General features: G+C 42.3%; 8 non-coding genes across 8 annotated transcripts; 3 read left to right on the top strand and 5 right to left on the bottom strand.

Moving 5' to 3' along the window:
* The first annotated feature begins 2,609 nt into the window (after window positions 1-2,609).
* Window positions 2,610-2,683, top strand: trnat-agu. The gene has a single exon. It is a non-coding gene; the product is annotated as a tRNA-Thr (tRNA).
* A 4,215-nt stretch (window positions 2,684-6,898) lies between these two features.
* trnat-cgu lies at window positions 6,899-6,972 on the top strand. The gene has a single exon. It is a non-coding gene; the product is annotated as a tRNA-Thr (tRNA).
* A 1,244-nt stretch (window positions 6,973-8,216) lies between these two features.
* On the bottom strand, window positions 8,217-8,298 carry trnas-cga. The gene has a single exon. It is a non-coding gene; the product is annotated as a tRNA-Ser (tRNA).
* Window positions 8,299-11,481: 3,183 nt separating this feature from the next.
* Window positions 11,482-11,555, bottom strand: trnat-agu. Its single transcript has one exon. It is a non-coding gene; the product is annotated as a tRNA-Thr (tRNA).
* A 1,380-nt stretch (window positions 11,556-12,935) lies between these two features.
* On the bottom strand, window positions 12,936-13,017 carry trnas-uga. Its single transcript has one exon. It is a non-coding gene; the product is annotated as a tRNA-Ser (tRNA).
* Window positions 13,018-13,322: 305 nt separating this feature from the next.
* Window positions 13,323-13,396, bottom strand: trnat-agu. The gene has a single exon. It is a non-coding gene; the product is annotated as a tRNA-Thr (tRNA).
* Window positions 13,397-14,967: 1,571 nt separating this feature from the next.
* trnat-agu lies at window positions 14,968-15,041 on the bottom strand. Its single transcript has one exon. It is a non-coding gene; the product is annotated as a tRNA-Thr (tRNA).
* Window positions 15,042-15,681: 640 nt separating this feature from the next.
* On the top strand, window positions 15,682-15,755 carry trnat-cgu. The gene has a single exon. It is a non-coding gene; the product is annotated as a tRNA-Thr (tRNA).
* The last annotated feature ends 4,119 nt before the right edge of the window (window positions 15,756-19,874 follow it).

Genomic DNA, 19,874 nt, shown 5'->3' with positions numbered 1-19,874 from the left:
TATTCTTTATTTGGTTTTCTTTTTTCAAAATGACAATTATACAATCAATGCACTCAGTTGTACATAATACTTGATATCTTCTCTTGAACAATAAAAGTATTACACATTAACTTTCCTTTAATCAGTTGTGTCAAGGGTTTTCAAACCAATAAAAAGATAAAGGTGGATCAGCACATCACAATCTAACATATCATAATAACATCGCAATCTATCTTCCAGCTCTTAGTTTGATACTACCCTTCCCACCAAGAAACATCATATAGCAGCTAAAGCACAGGTATAATCCAGGGAGGATTTGAATAAGGCCAAGGACGTCCAGGTTTTTATATAGTGATTGGGAATTTATTTGTGTATGAGAGTAGCTCTTCCATACGTAGTACCGTAGTTTCTGTTACCCATTCAGCCACTGTAGGAGGCCTAGTATATTTCCATGATCTGGGAATTATAGTTCTGGCTGCTGCAATTGCAAATGCTACAAAGCCCTTAGTTACAATTTTCAATGGTACATTAGGGGATGGTATTGTTAGCAATGCTAAAGAGGGGTCAGATGGAATATCTATCCCCATGACTTTGGAGATTAACTTAAAGACTGAAACCCAAAAGGGTTGTAATATCTGGCAATCCCACCAAATATGTTTCATATCACCTTTCTCCGTGTTACAGCGCCAGCATATATCTGAAACCCAGGGGTAAATAGTATGCAGGGTGGTGGGACTGCTCCCAGTCTTTGACACTAAAAGAAATAGTAAGGTCCTTCTCCCATTGTGCTTTAAATTTAAGTTCTTGAGTACCTTTCAGGTCCAAGAGTAGGGAGTACACCTGCGCTAAAGTATGAGTAGGTTTCATTTTAGCTAAACAGAGTTCATCATAAGCTGTGCTTTCTGCCAATAACAAGTTTTTCTCTGGGTTTGCTCGAAACCAATGGGTTAATTGATGGTGCATAAACTGCTGGGCAAAGGGATGCGTGGAGGTCTCTAAGATATTTTCTAGAGGGGCCACACCTGTTAAACTTCTCACCCTTATAAAGGGGTAATTCTCCCTCTGTCATTTAGCCAAAAAGCCCTTACTAAGCATACCCGGTGGAAATTCTGGATTCCCAATCAGGGGTGTCATTGGCCCTGCCCTAATTGATAAAGGTACTTGTCGTAGAAGCTTATCCCATGTAAATAATATATTATGTATAGTTATGGGTAACGTTGAAGTGTCTTGTCTCTCTTTGGGGCTTATCCAAGCCAATAGCTGCTTCACCTGAAACTGAATCCATTCTTTTTGATCCTGATGATGGAAGCGGTCTATCAATCTAGTGCAGGTTGCCGCTTGCCAATAAGTGTATAAGTCAGGTAATCCTGCTCCCCCATTCTGTTTGTGCCTGTGTAAGGTTGACATTTTGATTCGAGGTGACTTATTAGCCCAAATGAATTGCGTGAAGAGCCTGTTAGCTTTCTGCAAGATGTTAATTTTAGGTGGCATGGGGAGGGTCTGGAAGAGGTATAGGAATTTTGGGAGGACTACCATTTTTATAAAGTTAATCCTCCCAAACCAAGTGATTTATGAATGGTCAATCCTTTGCAGGTCTGCTTCAATTTGGCATAGCAATTTGGAGTAATTGAGTGTTGCAGCAATGGAGCTGTCTTGTGGGACCAAAATCCCTAGGTATTTCAGGGAAGTAGACTGCCATGCAAACGGAAAATTTTGCTGTAATCTTAGTACATCAGTCTTGGACAGAGATACATTTAACGCCTCAGATTTGGTCATATTAATTTTGAAATTACTATAGAGGCCGAATCTCTCTAATTCTTGCATGAGTGGTGGGATTGATAGAAATGGGGATTTCACATAGATCAATAAGTCATCTGTAAATGCAGCTGCTTTAACCTCTCGTTCACCTATTTTCACACCTTGTATTAAGTTATTATTCCTGATTGCAGTTTTTAAATTTTCCATTGTCAATATATAAAGCAGGGGGGATAAGGGGCACCCTTGGCGCGTTCCATTCGTAAGACAGAAGGCTTCCGACAGAGTTCCATTTATCCTAATCCTGGCCGTTGGAACCATATATAATGCCATAATTTTAGATATAAATAATTGCCCCAGTCCAGCCTGTAGGAGAGATTCCCTGAGGAATTTCCAACTTACCCGATCAAAGGCCTTCTCCGCATCCGTTGATAGTAGTATAAGTGGGATTATATGCCGTTGGGCATATTGGAGGATGGAGAAGGTCTTGATCATGTTGTCTCTTGCTGCATAAACCCTTTTTTATATTTCTTATATGTTAAAAAGAATATTGCTTGTTACATATTGCCATATTACATTTTTATCCTAGTTTGGGCTGCAAGTGTATCAGCCACCAAAACATGAGGTGGTCAAGGCAATGGAAGGGCACAAAGGGGTAAGATCATCTTGAGTCTACAGACACATTATTATGATTTCTCAGACAAGAGTGCGCCTGGTGGGTTGGTGAGCTGGCCAGATAGGCCCGGCCGTGGTTACAGCAAGGAGGATATGGCCGAGTCATTGGTATGTCGTTTTCTTAGGTAAATGACAGTCCCCATAGAAAATACGTCAATAGTGCCAAAATTTTCATGAGCCAACACTGGAGTTACAAAGGTGGCGCTGTGGCTTAGTTGGTTAAAGCGCCTGTCTAGTAAACAGGAGATCCTGAGTTCGAATCTCCGCAGTGTCTTTGTTTTCTGAAATCATTATTAATTGTTTACTACTCTATTTATATAGCGCTGACATATTCCATGGTGCTTTTCAGACATCTTACATCACTCGCATCACTTCCCCCTCCAGTGAAGCTGGCATGTTCATCTTCTAGATCCCATATAACATTTTGCTTAAAGGGATCCTGTCATCGGAAAACATGTTTTTTTCAAAATGCATCAGTTAATAGTGCTACTCCAGCAGAATTCTGCACTGAAATCCATTTCTCAAACGAGCAAACAGATTTTTTTATATTCAGTTTTGAAATCTGACATGGGGCTAGACATTTTGTCAATTTCTCAGCTTCCCCTGGTCATGTGACTTGTGCCTGCACTTTAGGAGAGAAATGCTTTCTGGCAGGCTGCTGTTTTTCCTTCTCAATGTAACTGAATGTGTCTCAGTGAGACATGGGTTTTTACTATTGAGTGTTGTTCTTAGATCTACCAGGCAGCTGTTATCTTGTGTTAGGGAGCTGTTATCTGGTTACCTTCCCATTGTTATTTTGTTTGGCTGCTGGGGGGGGAAGGGAGGAGGGTGATATCACTCCAACTTGCAGTACAGCAAGGAGGACAAGGCTGACTCATTGGTATGTAGTTTTCGTACGAAAATGATGAAGTCCCCCCGGAAAATGCAAAGATGAATATGATTAAAACAAAGGCACTGCTGCGACTTGAACTCAGGATCTCTTGTTTACTAGATAAGCACTTTAACCAACTAAGCCACAGCACCAACTATTACAGCATTGGAAACCAGACCCTTGGTACCACATAAGTTACACAGTTTTACTCAGAATCAGTGATCCCTAACTATTGGCTCGTGAGCAACATGTTGCTCACCAACCCGTTGAACGTTGCTTCCAGTGGCCTCAAAGCAGGTGCTTACTTTTGAAGTCCAGGCTTGGAGACAAGTTTTGGTTACATAAAAAACAGTTGTGCTGCCAAACAGAACCTCCAGTAGGCTGCCAGTCCACATAGGGACCACTGATCAATCATAGCCCATAATTGGCACCCCAGGCACTTTTTTCATGCTTTTGTTGCTCGAAATGTTTTCTGACATTTGAATGTCGCTCATGGATAAAAAAGGGTTGGGGATCACTGCTCTAAACCATGGCTGTCCATCCGGTGGTCTGCTGGCTGAATGTGGCTCTTTTCAAATGAGCTGTTGGCTGTAGGCCAAGGTCTACATAGCCCATAATTGGCACCCCAAGGGACTTTTTTCAAGCTCCTGAGAAATAATCTGGACATTGTTTCTCCATTTACTTATTTAATGTGAAATTGCTATAACTTTCATACCCCTGGGATCATTATTATGATGTTTGGAAAAATGTTCAGAAACACTGTTTGTGCATAAACCCTTTATTTTTTACATATTCTTTATTTGGTTTTCTTTTTTCAAAATGACAATTATACAATCAATGCACTCAGCAGTAAAGAGTGATTGAAGTTTATCAGAGCACAAGTCACATGACTTGGGGCAGCTGGGAAATTGACAATATGTCTAGCCCCATCTCAGATTTCAAAATTGAATATAAAAAAATTCTGTTTGCTCTTTTGAGAAATGGATTCCAGTGCAGCATTCTGCTAGAGCAGCACCTTTAAACGATTCTTTTTGAAAAAATGCTTTTTTCCCATGACAGTATCCCTTTAAGGGGCTACAAACCGATCAACTGACCAGTTGGCTGAAAGGTCAGATCAGATGCTGTGTTCATCCATGAAACCTACCTCAGCAGATTAATTAACTAGGGAGGGATTTCATTGGTCTCATGGATATCAGGTAAGATTTAACTTAATGCTATAGATTTTAAGGAAAAAAACGTATTTGTTATATACAATACAAGACAATATCTTTTTTAGTTTAAAGGGGAGGGCATATTTTTAAAAGCTTTGTTCGGTGAGTACTTTCCTACAAGCTTCTTGTAGCAAACGTCTTAATGTTCTTAATAAATTAATATGGTTTGGAGCATCCATTTTTCATTAAATACCACTCACCAGTAGAACTTTGTTACCTAAACCAGGGCTGTCCAACTAGAGACCTCCAGACCGATTATGGCCCTGCTCAAGGGATCAGTAGACTTCTTTGTACAGTAGACTTCTTTGTATACATCATCTCTTTAATATAATCCAGGCTTCAAACAGGAAGTATTTCAAATAATGTTCCCCACTTAATGCAGAAGTTAAACAATGAAGCTTTCAAAATCTTTTCGCTTTGAACAGGATTTGAACCTGCTTGAATTTCAAGTAGTATTCCTCCTTCACTTGGCCATCACAAGTCAGATATCTCAAAGAGCCCATCCTGCCCACACAAACCTATATATACTGTATGATCAAATCTAGTGTAAACGCTCCATTTCATTTGCGAGAATAAATGTTTTCTTCTTTTTTAAAAAGACACTACTAAGGGGGCGCTGTAACCTTAATAAATAAAGTACAAGTCTGATAAACTGAAGATCATTTTGGATAGATCACTTCTCAATAGAAAGTCCTTACCTTTACATACATGTATTATCCTATACTGTACACATTATGTACACAGTGATCTTATGTGCTAACTATGGAAAGTGCACATGTTCAAAAAGGACAATGGGATTGGCTGCATTTGACACCTGTTTGACTCTACCTGTGGTTGCCTTTTCCCCTTGTAGCCACTTGGCCATCACAGTGAGCTTAGGTGCTGGTGTTGACTCCACAAATGATATCTTTTGCTGTCATCATTTTTCTTTCTTTTTTTACAAAGGCACAAAAGAATATTGCTTGTTACATATTGCCATATTACATTTTTATCTTCGACTGCCTGAATCCAGTATAGCCAAATGTCTCAAAAACAGGTACATTACTGACATTAGTTTAAGCTGCAAGTTTTTCAGCCAACAAAATATGAGGTGGTCAAAGCAATGGAAGGGCACAAAGAGGGTAAGTTACACAGTTTTACTGGAAACCAGTGATCCCTAACTAGTGTCTCGTGAGGAACATGTTGCTCACCAACCCCTTGAACGTTGCTCCCAGTGGCCTCAAAGCAGCGGCTTATTTTTGAAGTCCAGGCTTGGAGACAAGTTTTGGTTACATAAAAACCAGGTGTACTGCCAAACAGAACCTCCAGTAGGCTGCCAGTCCACATAGGGACCACTGATAGTCAATCATAGCCCATAATTGGCACCTAAGGGACTTTTTTCACACTTTTGCTCGCAATGTTTTCTGACATTTGAATGTCGCTCATGGATAAAAAAGGGTTGGGGATCACTGCTCTAAACCATGGTTGTCCATCCGGTGGTCTGCTGGCTGAATGTGGCACTTTTCAAATGAGCTGTTGGCTGTAGGCCAAGGTCTATCTTTCTGCCCACCTGGGGGAAATTTTGCGTGGCATGCCCTCTTTGAATGTGTATATGTTATATATATATTAGTCAAGATGAGTACTAGGGGGTAATGAAGCTTAGATGGAAAAAAGGTGCTTGCGAGGGGACATGATTACACTTTACAAGTACATTAGAGGACATTATAGACAAATAGCAGGGGACCTTTTTACCCATAAAGTGGATCACCGTACCAGAGGCCTCCCCTTTAGACTAGAAGAAAAGAACTTTCATTTGAAGCAACTTAGGGGGTTCTTCACAGTCAGGACAGTGAGGTTGGGGAATGCACTGCCGGGTGATGTTGTGATGCTGAGTCAGTTAATGACTATAAGAGGGACTTGGATGATTTTTTAGACAGACATAATATCAAAGGCTATTGTGATACTAAACTCTATAGTTAGTATAGGTATGGGTATATAGAATTTAATTAAAAGTAGGGAGGGGTGTATGTATGGATGCTGGGTTTTTATTTGGAGGGGTTGAACTTGATGGACTTTGTCTTTTTTCAACCCAATTTAACTATGTAACTATGTAACTATGTAAAGGGCAAGGTTATACATTTCTTCCAAATGTTGCTTTATCAGCCTTGTAGTTATAGTTTTATTAATACCAAGGATATCAAGTGATTCTTTATCCAAAATCTTTCTCTAACCGACCTTCAGGGTGGTGTTGAGTGATGTTCTTTCAGTTGTTTCCAAATATGGCAAAGTTTTGAATAAAATCATACAGGCAATGTATTGCAGATCCTATGGCATTGCTTCTCAAACACTGGGGCCTTCCAAGTGTGACCAGACTAGTATAATATTATTTAAAACTTTTTCAAGAAAGCAAAGGTGTCCACAATGTATTGGCGCTGTGGCTTAGTTGGTTAAAGCGCCTGTCTCGTAAACAGGAGATCCTGAGTTCAACTCTCAGCAGTGCCTTTATTTAATTCATATACCTATATCTTCTACTCTGTATGTTGTTGTTATGTAAATAAACTAATTAAATATTAGAGATTTCCCCATAATAATCTAAACATTCATCTGCCTGACGGAAACAAGGTTAGAATGAATTAGCGGAAAGAGGAGGAACTAAAAGCAGTTAGCAGAGGTGAGATCAACTGATTCACAGCTGCCTGGATAATGGAAATATGGGTGAGATTATGACAGTGAACATCAAATTCCAGCCATCCAGTTGTTTACTTTGTATTGCATCTATGTAGTATTGGGTACTGTACAACATTATAAAAGCACCTTCAGAATTTTAAATTGAATTGACCTCTATTTTCAGTTATTTCCCAGATGATCCTCCTCGTAAAGTTTTCATTCAGGCTCATCAACAGATTATTGGAGTAGACATCTCCACAGCAATATCCTGTAAATTGAAGAAAACTGGAGAGCCTTCCAAACTGAATTAATGTTGTTTTTTTTATTGAAGCACTACATGTTTCGGATCTCAAGGATCCCTCCTCTGGTGCAAGTTTAGAGGAACTTGCACCAGAGGAGGGATCCTTGAGTTCTGAAACATGTAGTGATTCAATAAATAAAACTACATTAATTCACTTTGGAAGGCTCTCCAGTTTTCTTCATTCTACATGAATTGATCTCTACCTGTGGTTGCCTTTTCTCTTTGTAGCCACTTGTCCATCACAGGGAGCTTAGGTGCCGGTGTTGACTCCACAAATGATATATTTTGCTGTAATAATATTTCCATCTTTCCAAAAAAAACAAATTTATACACCCCCATGGGGGCTCTGTAGCAAGTGTATAGAAGTGGAACTATGGCACTCGATTCTAACTAGCTTACTGCTTCATGATGACCAAAGATAAGCCCATCCTAAGGTTGTTAGTGAGGGCAGGGTAATGGGCTACTACATTGAACAAGATATGACAAAACATTATTCCTTCCTCTGTTTGGTGAGTACTTTCCTAAAAGTTTCATGCAGCAAACGTCTTAATGTCTTTAATCAATTAATATGGATGATAGGATTCATTTTTCATTAAATACCACACACCCACTAGAGGCCTCCAAACTGATTATGGCCCTGCTCAAGGGATCAGTAAAATACTTTGAATACATAATCTTTTGTATATCCAGCCTTCAAACATGAAGCACTAGAAATTATTTTCCCACTCTATGCAGAATGTTATATTTATTTAAACAACAAAGCTTTCAAAAATCATTTCGCTGTGAACAGGATTTGAACCTGTGCGGGGAGACCCCATTGGATTTCGAGTCCAACACCTTAACCACTCGGCCATCACAGCTCAGACATGTTCTTACATTCATCCTGCCCTCGCAAACCTTGACATATATGACCAAATCTAGTGTAAACTCTGCATTTAATGAATGTTTTTTTCTTTTTTAAAAAGACAATACTAAGGCCATATCTAGTATAGGTAAATCTAAAAACAACCGGACTTGCTGAGTAATCAATGAAGACGTTTCATTACTCATCCGAGCAGCTTCTTCAGTTCAACTGACTGGTATGGGAAGTTCTCAACATATAAACTCTTCAACTAATCCAATCACAATTGCACATTGTAACTCTTCAAAGAGGTGACATCTGAAGAAATTCACAGAGGTGTAGATTCTGTGTAGTTACTGTGATAGGATTATCCAATGTGTCATGCAACTCCTAGAAAGTGGTGGTACTTGTGAGAGTTGCATGAATGGACGTGTGAAGTGTTCTGAATCCGCCGGGGTACAGATGTTAGAACAGCATTGTATGTAGCAGACAGGTGGTGTCAAAGCCCCCCCCCTCTGTTCAAGGATGGTTTCTCCACCTTGACATGAATCACCTCTTTCACACCTCGTTCAAACTAGCGATCTTCTTTATCCAATATTTGTTTTTAGATTTACCTATACTAGATATACCATGTCCAAGGCCAGCTAGGCCCGGAACTGGTTACAGCAAGGAGGACAAGGCTGACTCATTGGTATGTAGTATTTGTAGGTAAATGATGAAATTCCCCCCGAAAATGCGAAGATGAGTATGATAAAAACAAAGGCACTGCTAAGATTCGAACTAAGGATCTCCGGCTTACTAGACAGGCGCTTTAACCAACTAAGCCACAGCGCCAACTGGAACAATGCAGGAGGACAGATCCTTGGTACCACATAAGTTACACAGTTTTACTCGAAACCAGTGATCCCTAACTAGTGGCTCGTGAGGAACAAGTTGCTCACCAAACCCTTGAACGTTGCTCCCAGTGGCTTATTTTTGAAGTCCAGGCTTTGAGACAAGTTTTGGTTACATAAAAACCAGGTGTACTGCCAAACAGAACCTCCAGTAGGCTGCCAGTCCACATAGGGACCACTGTCAATCATATCCCATAATTGGCACCCAAGGGACTTTTTTCACACTTTTGCTCGCAATGTTTTCTGACATTTGAAAGTCGTTCATGGATAAAAAAGGGTTGGGGATCACTGCTCTAAACCATGGCTGTTCATCCGGTGGTCTGCTGGCTGAATGTGGCTCTTTTCAAATGAGCTGTTGGCTGTAGGCCAAGGTCTACCTTACTGCCCACCTGGGGGAAAGTTTGCTTCCAAACGTTGCTTTATCAGCCTTGTAGTTATAGTTTTATTAATACCAAGGATATCAAGTAATTCTTTATCCAAAATCTTTCTCTAACCTACCTTCAGGGTGGTGTTGAGTGATGTTCTTTAAGTTGTTTCCAAATATGGCAAAGTTGTGCATAAAATCTTACAGGCAATGTATTGCAGATCCTATGGCATTGCTTCTCAAACACTGGGGCCTTCCCAGTGTGACCAGGCTAGTATAATATTATTTAAAACTTTTCCAAGAAAGCAAAGGCCGATAGCAACGTATAGGTGCTGTGGCTTAGTAGGTTAAAGTGCCTGTCTTGTAAACAGGAGATCTTGAGTTCGACTCTTAGCAGTGCCTTTTTTTAAATTCATATACCTATAGCTTCTACTCTGTATGGTATTGTTATGTAAATAAACTAGTGATATTAGAGATTTCCCCATAATATTCTAAACATTCATCTGCCTGACAGAAACAAGATTAGAATGAATTAGCAGAAAGAGGAAAGACGAGGAACTAAAAGCAGTTAGTAGAGGTGAGATCAACTGATTCACAGCTCAAAATCAAGCGTATATATGTTCCCAGAGGGATATATATAAGAAGAGATCAGCGCCTGTGGCAACAGAAATTAAAAACAAGCATAGCGTAATACGTTCCAAATATGTAATATCACCCTGTGCATGCACTTAATATTAAGTACGTGTTTTCTCCCCTTTTTCCCTTCAAATAGCTGTTAATGGGGGGGGGGTGGTAAGGTAGCAATAGAGGTGATAGGAAGGGGATGGCCCTGTACTGTACATTGTGGTGTGTACACTCACCATTAGAACTTTGTTACCTAAACCAACGCTGTTCAACTAGAGGCCTCCAGACCGATTATGGTCAGTAGACTTCTTTGTACAGTAGACTTCTTTGTATACATCATCTCTTTAATATAATCCAGGCTTCAAACAGGAAGTATTTCAAATAATGTTCCCCACTTAATGCAGAAGTTAAACAATGAAGCTTTCAAAATCTTTTCACTGTGAACAGGATTTGAACCTGTGCAGGGAGACCCCATTGGATTTCAAGTGGTATGCCTCACTCACTTGGCCATCACAAGTCAGATATCTCACAGAGCCCATCCTGCCCACACAAACCTAGGCATATATGATCAAATCTAGTGTAAACGCTGCATTTAATTTGCAAGAATAAATGTTTTCTTCTTTTTTAAAAAGACACTACCAAGGCCAACAAAGTGGGCGCTGTAACCTTAATGAATAAATTACATGTCTGATAAACTGAAGATCATTTTGGATAGATCACTTCTCAATAGAAAATCCTTACCTTTACATACATGTATTATCCTATACTATACACATTATGTACACAGTGATTTTATGTGCTAACTATGGAAAGTGCACATGTTGAAAAAGGACAATGGGATTGGCTACATTTGACACCTGTTTTGACACTTGGCCATCACAGTGAGCTTAGGTGCTAGTGTTGACTCCACAAATGATATCTTTTGCTGTCATCATTTTTCTTTCTTTTTTTACAAAGGCACAAAAGAATATTGCTTGTTACATATTGTCATATTACATTTTTATCTCCGACTTCCTGAATCCAGTTTAGCCAAATGTCTCAAGAACAGGTAAATTCCTGACATTAGTTTAGGCTGCAAGTTTTTCAGCCAACAAAAGATGAGGTGGTCAAAGCAATGGAAGGGCAGAAAGAGGGTAAGATCATCTACAGACACATTATTATGATGTGGTTCTCAAAAGAGCGTGCCCTGGTAGGTTGGTGAGCTGGCCAGATAGGACTGGAACTGGTTACAGCAAGGAGGACATGGCCGAGTCATTGGTATGTAGTTTTTGTAACTTATGAAGTCCCCCGGAAAATGTGAAGATGAATATTATATAAACCAAGGCACTGCTGAGATTTGAACTCAGGATCTCCTGTTTACTAGACAGGCGCTTTAACCAACTAAGCCACAGCACCAACTGTTATAACTTTTGGACCCTGGCCCTTGCTACCACATAAGTTACACAGTTATATATATATATCCCTAACAAGTGGCTCGTGAGCAACTTGAACGTTGCTCCCAGTGGCCTCAAAGCAGGTGCTTATTTTTGAATTCCAGGCTTGGAAGCAAGTTTTGGTTACATAAAAACCAGGTGTACTGCCAAACAGAGTCTCCTGTAATCTGCCAGTCCACAAATGAGCTGTTGGCTGTAGGCCAAGGTTACACTTTTACACTTGGTCATTCATCTGGTGTTGCTGGTCTTTTTGTGAAATGTATGTCTACCTTACTGCCCATCTGAGTGAAATATTTTAATATTTCATGACGCATTAGAAATCATGTTCCTTACTCTATGTAGAATGTTAGACTGTATTTATTTAAACAATGAAGCTTTCAAAAAACTTGTCGGATTGAAACCTGTGCAGAGAGACCCCATTGGATTTCAAGTCTAACACCTTAACCACTTGGCCATCACAGCTCAGAAACCTTACTTGTTATTTATGGTATGCTCAAACCCTGAATTATGCACCCAAGAGGGTGTCAGATGACCTTTGCCTGCCCTTCAGGTCTTGCATTCCATGTAAAATAAAACCAGTAGCACTGATAAAAGTGGAAAACATGAATCAGTGAGTTATTTAGGCCATATGCATTCAAATCAAGGGCAAATTCTAGTCAGCCAGTTGTTTACTTTGTATTGCATCTATGTAGTATTGGGTACTGTACAACATTATAAAAGCACCTTCAGAATTTTAAATTGAATATATTATATTCATGTGCCCCAATAACATCATCTCCTGCATTGAGATTATTTTACAGATGGACAGTCCAAGATGGCAGAGTTGCTTTCTGGGCTGACAGACGCCATTTTGCACCGTTTCTAAACTGCTTCTGTCTGAACTTGTTAGCATTTTAGAGCATGTACAGAGTTAGGAAGATTTTATCAGTAACAGGTGGTGTGTGGTGGGTGTGGGTAGGAAGGCCTAGGGCTGGGGAGAAGAGATGGCCTAGTAGCTTATGTGATCAGACAAGATATGGCAAAACTATATCCCTTCCTCTGTTTGGTGGGTACTTTCCTTAAAGCTATTTGCAGCTTCTTAATGTCCTTTATCAATCAATATGGGTGGGAGGATCCATTTTTCATTAAATACCACTCACCAGTAGAACTTTGTTACCTAAACCAGGGCTGTGCAACTAGAGACCTCCAGACCAATTATGGCCCTGCTCAAGGGATCAGTAGACTTCTTTGTATACATCATCTTTTCAATATAATCCAGCCTTCAAACATGAAGTATTAGAAATCATTTCCCCCAACCATTTAGGGAGCATTTATTTAAACAATGAAGATTTCAAAAATATGTCGCTGTGAACAGGATTTGAACCTGTGCGGGGAGACCCCATTGGATTTCAAGTCCAACGCCTTAACCACTCGGCCATCACAGCTCATATATCTCAGTGTTTACATCTGCCTGCACAAATATGGGCATATATGACCAAATCTAGTGTAAACGCTGCATTTAATTTGCCTGAATAAATGTTTTCTTCTTTTTTAAAAAGACAAAACTAAGGCCAGCAAAGGGGGTGCTGTAACCTTAATGAATACACTACATTTCGGCTATTTTAAAAAGTCCACCACAGCTGGGCCCCCCTTCAGGCCCGGTGCACTTGTACCCCCTTTGCCCCCTGATGGTGGCCCTGAACAGAAGTACAAGTATTGAATTGCATAGATGAATATGACAAAAAACCAAAGGCACTGCTGAGATTCGAACTCAGGATCTCTTGTTTACTAGACAGGCGCTTTAACCAACTAAGCCACAGCACCAACGAATCCCTCAGTGTCACAAAGTTACACAGTACTAATCTAAACCACGGTTGTCCATCTGGTGATCTGCTGGCTGAATGTGGCACTTTTCAAATGAGCTGTTGGCTGTAGGCACTTATTTATTACACTTGGTCATTATAAAATTCAGGTGTTGCTGGTGTTTTTGTGAAAAGTATGTCTACCTTACTGCCCACCTGGGTGGTTAAAGTTGCTCTCTCAGCCTTGTCATTATAGTTTTATTAATACTTAGGACCAGCGCCGCGATCAGGGGTCACAGGGAGAACAGGCCTCCCAGGCCAGGAGGATTTTCAGCTGTAAGGGGGGTAGCCACTTAACTGATTTGCTGGGCCCCTTTACACAGAGAAATAGGGCCCGCTAAAAATTTTTGGTGTCAGCGGCTATTTCTATTGGCTGCATCTCATGTGTATGCATAACATCACTATGCACAGGCCCAACTCTACTTAAACTGCCGGAAGCCTGGACGTGTCTGGAGAAGGAGCTGCTTCCTGGAGACAGCAAAGACGACGAAGACCCTGCAGGAGGAAGGAAAAGATCCCACAGGAGAAGAAGAAGTCACCACTGGAGAAGAAGCCGCAATCTGAGGATGTGGAAGAGAGACCCCCAGTTGCAGGTAAGCACTACTGTCCACCAATGTGGGCCCCTGAACCCCCCATCTGGGCCCCTGACCCCCCCCATGTGAGCCCCTGACCTGTTCAGGGAGATGCCAAAGAGCTACATTGGTGGCCAGGGGTTACAAAGAAAAAAAAAACATTGGTATCCAGGCCCCTCTGCAAGTCACTGACCACCAATGAGGGCCCCTGACCCTCCATGTGGGCCCCTGACCTTCTGTGCAAGCCCCTGACCCTCCCTATGGGCCCCTGACCCTCCAAGCGGGCCCCTAACTTGCAGAGGGGCCTGGCCAAGAGTGTTTTTTTTTTTTTTGTAACCCCTGGTCACCAATGTAGCTCTTTGGAATCCCCCTTATATATACATTTTTAGTCAGGGACTCTGGCCACCAATGTTTTTTTAAAAACTTTTATGTGGGACCACCAATTTTTTTAAATTATAAAGGACCTTGACCACCAATGGCTTTTTATAACTTGTGAGTGAGGGGGTTTACCAAAAGAAAATGTTTGGTAGCGCACTGCTGGGAGTTTCTGTACAAGTCATAAAGCTCTACAAAATTGTATGTGTCTGGCATCGGCACATTCATGCTTCATGGGACTTTACAAATCAGTTGCATTTTAGGGTGCGGGATGCAACACATTTCCGACATTATGAAAATATGATTTTTTGAAATTTGTTAGAAAGCCTATATCTTGTCCGGCAGATACCAGAGCATTCATTACAGGGGTGCTGTTTGATGGTCGCAGCACCGGCGCCATCTTTCAGGGTAGGGTGGGCCCTGTAGTAGTGTTGCAGTAATTACCGTTGCATCATCATCATCATATTTGCCTTATGCGCAATTAGCATACTCCTATAGGCTATGAGTAAGGAACATACATATTGAATATTTTTTAGGGGGTTTGTCTCCAACCAGGGGGAGATTGTAGGTCTAATCACTTAAACAAAGGCACTGCTGAGATTCGAACTCAGGATCTCCTGTTTACTAGACAGGCGCTTTAACCATCTAAGCCACAGCGCCCCTGGTGTTATGACTGGGCAGGTGGTACTCCTAAAATGAAATGTCGCATGCCATATGCTAAACTACTAAACAAGCTTAGCCCTGTGATTGCCAAAGGGCGCTTGCTTTTCGGTTACTCCAGTATCGCAAAAAGACACACGTGGCCAAAGTCGCACCAATAATGTTGTACGAAATGGATGTTCGTACAATATTCCGTCCGTGTATGTAAGGAGATGAGCGACCAATATCCTCAGAAGACTGTGATATCGTTCGTTTAGTGCAGGGATCCGCAACCTTTTGAACCTGTGAGCAACATCGAAAAGTTAAAGGAGTTGGGGGAGCAATCCTAGCATAAAAAATAAGTGCCAGGTGCCAAATAAGTGCTGTGATTGGCCATTTGGTAGCTTCTATGTGGATTGTCAACATACATTGAGTCTCTGTTTGGCAGTGCACCTGGTTTTTATACAACCAAAACTTGCCTCCAAGCCTGGAATTCAAAATTAAGCTCCTGCTTTGAGATCACTGGGAGCAACATCCAAGGGGTTGGAGAGCTACTGGTTGGGGATCACTGTCCTATGGCATTACTTCCCTAACTTCTCAGTGTGGCCAGTCTCATATCATCATTTTTTCTTCCAAAACACAAAGTTATTTTGTATATATTGGCGCTGTGGCTTAGTTGGTTAAAGCGCCTGTCTCGTAAACAGGAGATCCTGAGTTCATCTCTCAGCAGTGCCTTTTTTTAAATTCATATACCTATATCTTCTACTCTGTATGGTGTTGTTATGTAAATAAACTAGTGAAACATTAGAGATTTCACCATTGTATTATAAACATTCATCCACCTGAGATTAGAATGCATTAGCAGGAAAAACGAGGAGCTAAAAGCAGTTAGTAGAGGTGAGATTATTATTATTTTATTATTATTAACATGTATTTATATAGTGCCAACATATTGCGTAGCACTGTAAGGTAAATGTGATTATACAACTAAATCACATTAATTACATACATAGAACATATGGAGTTACATACATCAAAATCAATACAGGTACAAAAAGGTGAGGGAGGCCCTATGCAAAGGCATACACTCTAAAGGGAAGGGAGTAATACACAAGGTACTGTATGTGGTGTTGGGTTTGGTAGTTAAGCAGAGGGGAGACTTCTCGAAAGAAGTGCGTTTTCAGAGATTTCTTGAAAGCAGAAAGGTTGGGAGAAAGTCAGACAGACCGTGGGAGAGAGTTCCAGAGGAGGGGTGCAGCCCTTGCAAAGTCTTGAATGTGAGCGTGTGAGGAGGTAATGAGAGAAGAGTTGAGTAGCAGGTCAGTAGAGGAGAGTAGTAAGCGGTTGGGTGAGTATATAGAAATGAGTTCAGAGATGTAGGGTGGGGCAGAGTTATGAAGTGCTTTGAATGTCAGGGTCATTAATTTGATTTTGAAAGGGATTGACAAAATGGCGAGGCAGAGGAGGAGCGGTTGCTGAGGCGTATGAGCCTCGATAATATTTACAGAGGGGTCTGTGGGCAGGGTGAGAGGAGTCCTTAAGAACACTGCGTGCTCGACGAAGACAATGCTTCTTCTGGATGTCCTCAATGGATGGAAGCGGAGTCCCTGTGATGCGCTGGGCAGTTTTCACCACCCGCTGCAACGCCTTGCGCTCAGCAACAGAGCAGCGCCCATACCACACTGTGATACAGCTGGTCAGGATGCTCTCTATTGTGCAGCGATAAAAGTTCACCAGGATGGCTGAGGACAGCTGATTCTTCTTTAGGGTAAGGCCACACTAAGCGATAGCGCGGCGATTTGACTCGCGGCGACTTTTCGCCGCGACTTTTAAACGGCAATCGCTGGCGAAACTTTGGCGCTGGCGTCTATGGGGAATCTCTGCGTAAAAACACACGCGGCGATCTTTTTTCTATTGTCGCTCGAAATCGCCTCGCTAGGCGATTTCGAGCGACAATAGAAAAAAGATCGCCGCGTGTGTTTTTACGCTGGCGATTTTGCGCGATTCCCCATAGACGCCAGCGCCAAAGTTTCGCCAGCGATTGAGGATTAAAAGTCGCGGCGAAAAGTCGCCGCGAGTCAAATCGCCGCGCTATCGCTTAGTGTGGCCTTACCCTTAGTGTTCTCAAGAAGAAGAGGCGCTGGTGAGCCTTCTTGACCAGGCTGGAGGTGTTGGTAGTCTAGGACAGGTCCTCCGAGATGTGGGTCCCCAGGAACTTGAAGGATGACACAGGCTCAACAGCCATCCCATTAATGTGGATGGGATCATGAGAGCCTCTTCTCTTCTTCCTCCTGAAGTCCACAATGAGCTCCTTGGTCTTGGTGGTGTTAAGGAGCAAATTATTGTCCGTGCACCAAGTGGCCAGATGCTGGACCTTCTCCCTGTAGGCAGTCTCATCGTTGTTGCTGATGAGACCAATCACTGTGGTATCGTCTGCAAACTTAATGATGGGGATAGATCTATTTACAGGTCTGCAGTCGTGGGTGAAGAGGGAGTAGAGGAAGGGGCTCAGCACACAGCCCTGTGGTACACCAGTGTTGAGTGTGATGGTAGTGGAGCAGATGTGACCTGACCTGACATGCTGTGGTCTGTTGTTCAGAAAGTCCATAATCCAGTTGCAAAATGAGGAATTAATGTCCAGGGCTCTAAGTTTAGTGATTAACTTAGAGGGTATGACAGTGTTGAATGCTGAGTTGAAGTCAACAAACAGCATCCGTGCATAAGTGTTTTTATTGTCCAGGTGTGTGAGCACAGAGTGCAATGCTATGGAGACTGCATCTTCTGTGCTCCTATTGCTACGATAAGCAAACTGGTGTGGGTCTAGAGTTGATGGGAGAGAGTCCTTAAGATGTGACAAGACTAACCGCTCGAAGCACTTCATGATGATGGGTGTGAGTGCTACAGGGCGGTAGTCGTTTAGGCACAATGGGCTAGAGTGTTTTGGCACTGGCACAATGGAGGTGGATATAAAGCATGTTGGAACAGCTGCCTGGGCAAGAGACATGTTAAAAATGTCTGTGAATACCCAGACGAGCTGCTCTGCACATCCTCTCAGTACGCGTCCAGGGATAATGTCTGGTCCAGCAGCCTTGCGCGCGTTGATCCGGCTCAGTGCAGTGCTAACATCTGAAGAGGCCAGTATGATGGGTGAGTGGTCGGTTGAGGGGGAGATCCTGGTAGCGGGTTGGTTGTTGTCTCTTTCAAAGCGAGCATAAAAGTCATTAAGCTCATTCAGAAAGACGACATTAGTGGTTGTGGGGGTGGAGTTACTGGGTTTGTAGTCTGTAATGGCCTGAATGCCCTGCCACATGCGTCGAGGGTCATCGTTGGAAAAGTGCTCCTCTAGCTTTAATTTGTAGCAGTGCTTGGCCTTTTTGATGCCCCTCTTCAGATTTGCCCTGGAAGTCCTGTAGGCCTGTGCATCACCTGACCTGAAGGCAGTGTTACGTGCCCTTAGCAAGAGACGCACCTCCTTGTTCATCCAAGGTTTCTGATTTGGGTATGTGGTGATCTGTTTCTGGGTAGTAACACTGTCAATGGTGGAGTTAATGTAGTCCAGAACAGAGGAAGTGTAGTTATTTATGTCCGTGTGAGAGCCACAGGTGGCCTGGGAAGCAAACATACTCCAGTCTGTGTGTTGAAACCTGTCCTGGAGTGTGATGTCAGCCTCCGCTGGCCACGCTTTGATGGTCCTCACTGATGGCTTCACACGATTGAGGGGGGAGTACTTGGGGGTGAGGAACAAAGAAAGGTGATCTGATTGTCCCAAGTGGGGGAGGGGGGTCACAGCATAGGCTTCAGCCATGTTTGTGTATACATGGTCCAAAGTTTTGTTTCCTCTGGTGTGACAGGAAATGTTTTGATGAAATTTGGGGAGTACTGTCTTTAAATTGGAGTGATTAAAATCCCCCGCAACAATAAATGCAGCCTCCTGGTGAGCAGTCTGTTGTTTACTGATGGCTGCATGAAGTTCCTTCATAGCAAGCTTGGCATCAGCATCGGGTGGAATGTAAGCAGCAGTTATAATGGTGGATGTAAACTCCTGCGGCAGATAAAATAGTCTACACTAGCTGAGCAGTGTCTCCCAACGATAACAGAGTTCGTGCACCAAGCTTTGTTAACATAACTGCACAATCCTCCACCTCTGGTCTTACCGGAGTCATCTGCCGTTCTGTCTGACCGCAAAGTGTGGTGCTCAGCTAGAGCAATAGCATTGTCCGGTATTCCACTGTTTAGACATGTTTCGGTGAAAATCATGACATTGCAGTTCCAGAGTGTCTTGCTGTGGTTAATCCGAAGTCGAATCTCGTCCATTTTGTTCACCAGTGATCGTACATTGGTGAGAAAAATGCTGGGCAAAAAGAGCCCGTGTGGTGTTAGCTTTAACTTAGCTCTTAGCCCTCCGCGCTTCCCCCGTCTTTGTTTATGGTCTCTACGCCGCCTTCGAGCACTTCCGCCCGGTCGGGTAGAGTGCGCAGCCTCGGGTGTTCTGGCGATCTCAGGGACGAGTCAAAGGTTGCTGATAAAACTGTCTGAAGTCCAAAAACCAATATCCAGAAGCTCTTGTCGGGTGTACGATGTTAAAGCACGACTATTCTGAACGAACAGCCGCAAAATGAGCAGGAAAAATACTGCAAAATTGGAGTGGAGTGGAATTGTTAACTATGTGGATACTTCCGGGATGTTACTGGTGTTAGTTGAAGGAAAGAGAACCATTTCAGTTTTAGAGAGGTTTCAATTAAGGTAGGGTTGCGAAATCCAGGTAAAGAAAGCGGACAGGCAGGAGGAGAAGCGAGTTAGGAGTTCTGGGTTGAGATCAGGAGATGACAGATAGATCTGAGTGTCGTCAGCATA

This window comes from Xenopus laevis, chromosome 3L (assembly GCF_017654675.1).
Source record: "Xenopus laevis strain J_2021 chromosome 3L, Xenopus_laevis_v10.1, whole genome shotgun sequence".
NCBI lineage: Eukaryota > Metazoa > Chordata > Amphibia > Anura > Pipidae > Xenopus > Xenopus laevis.
The sequence above is the reverse complement of the archived record's forward strand: the minus strand, read 5'-3'. Positions and strand labels throughout refer to the sequence as shown.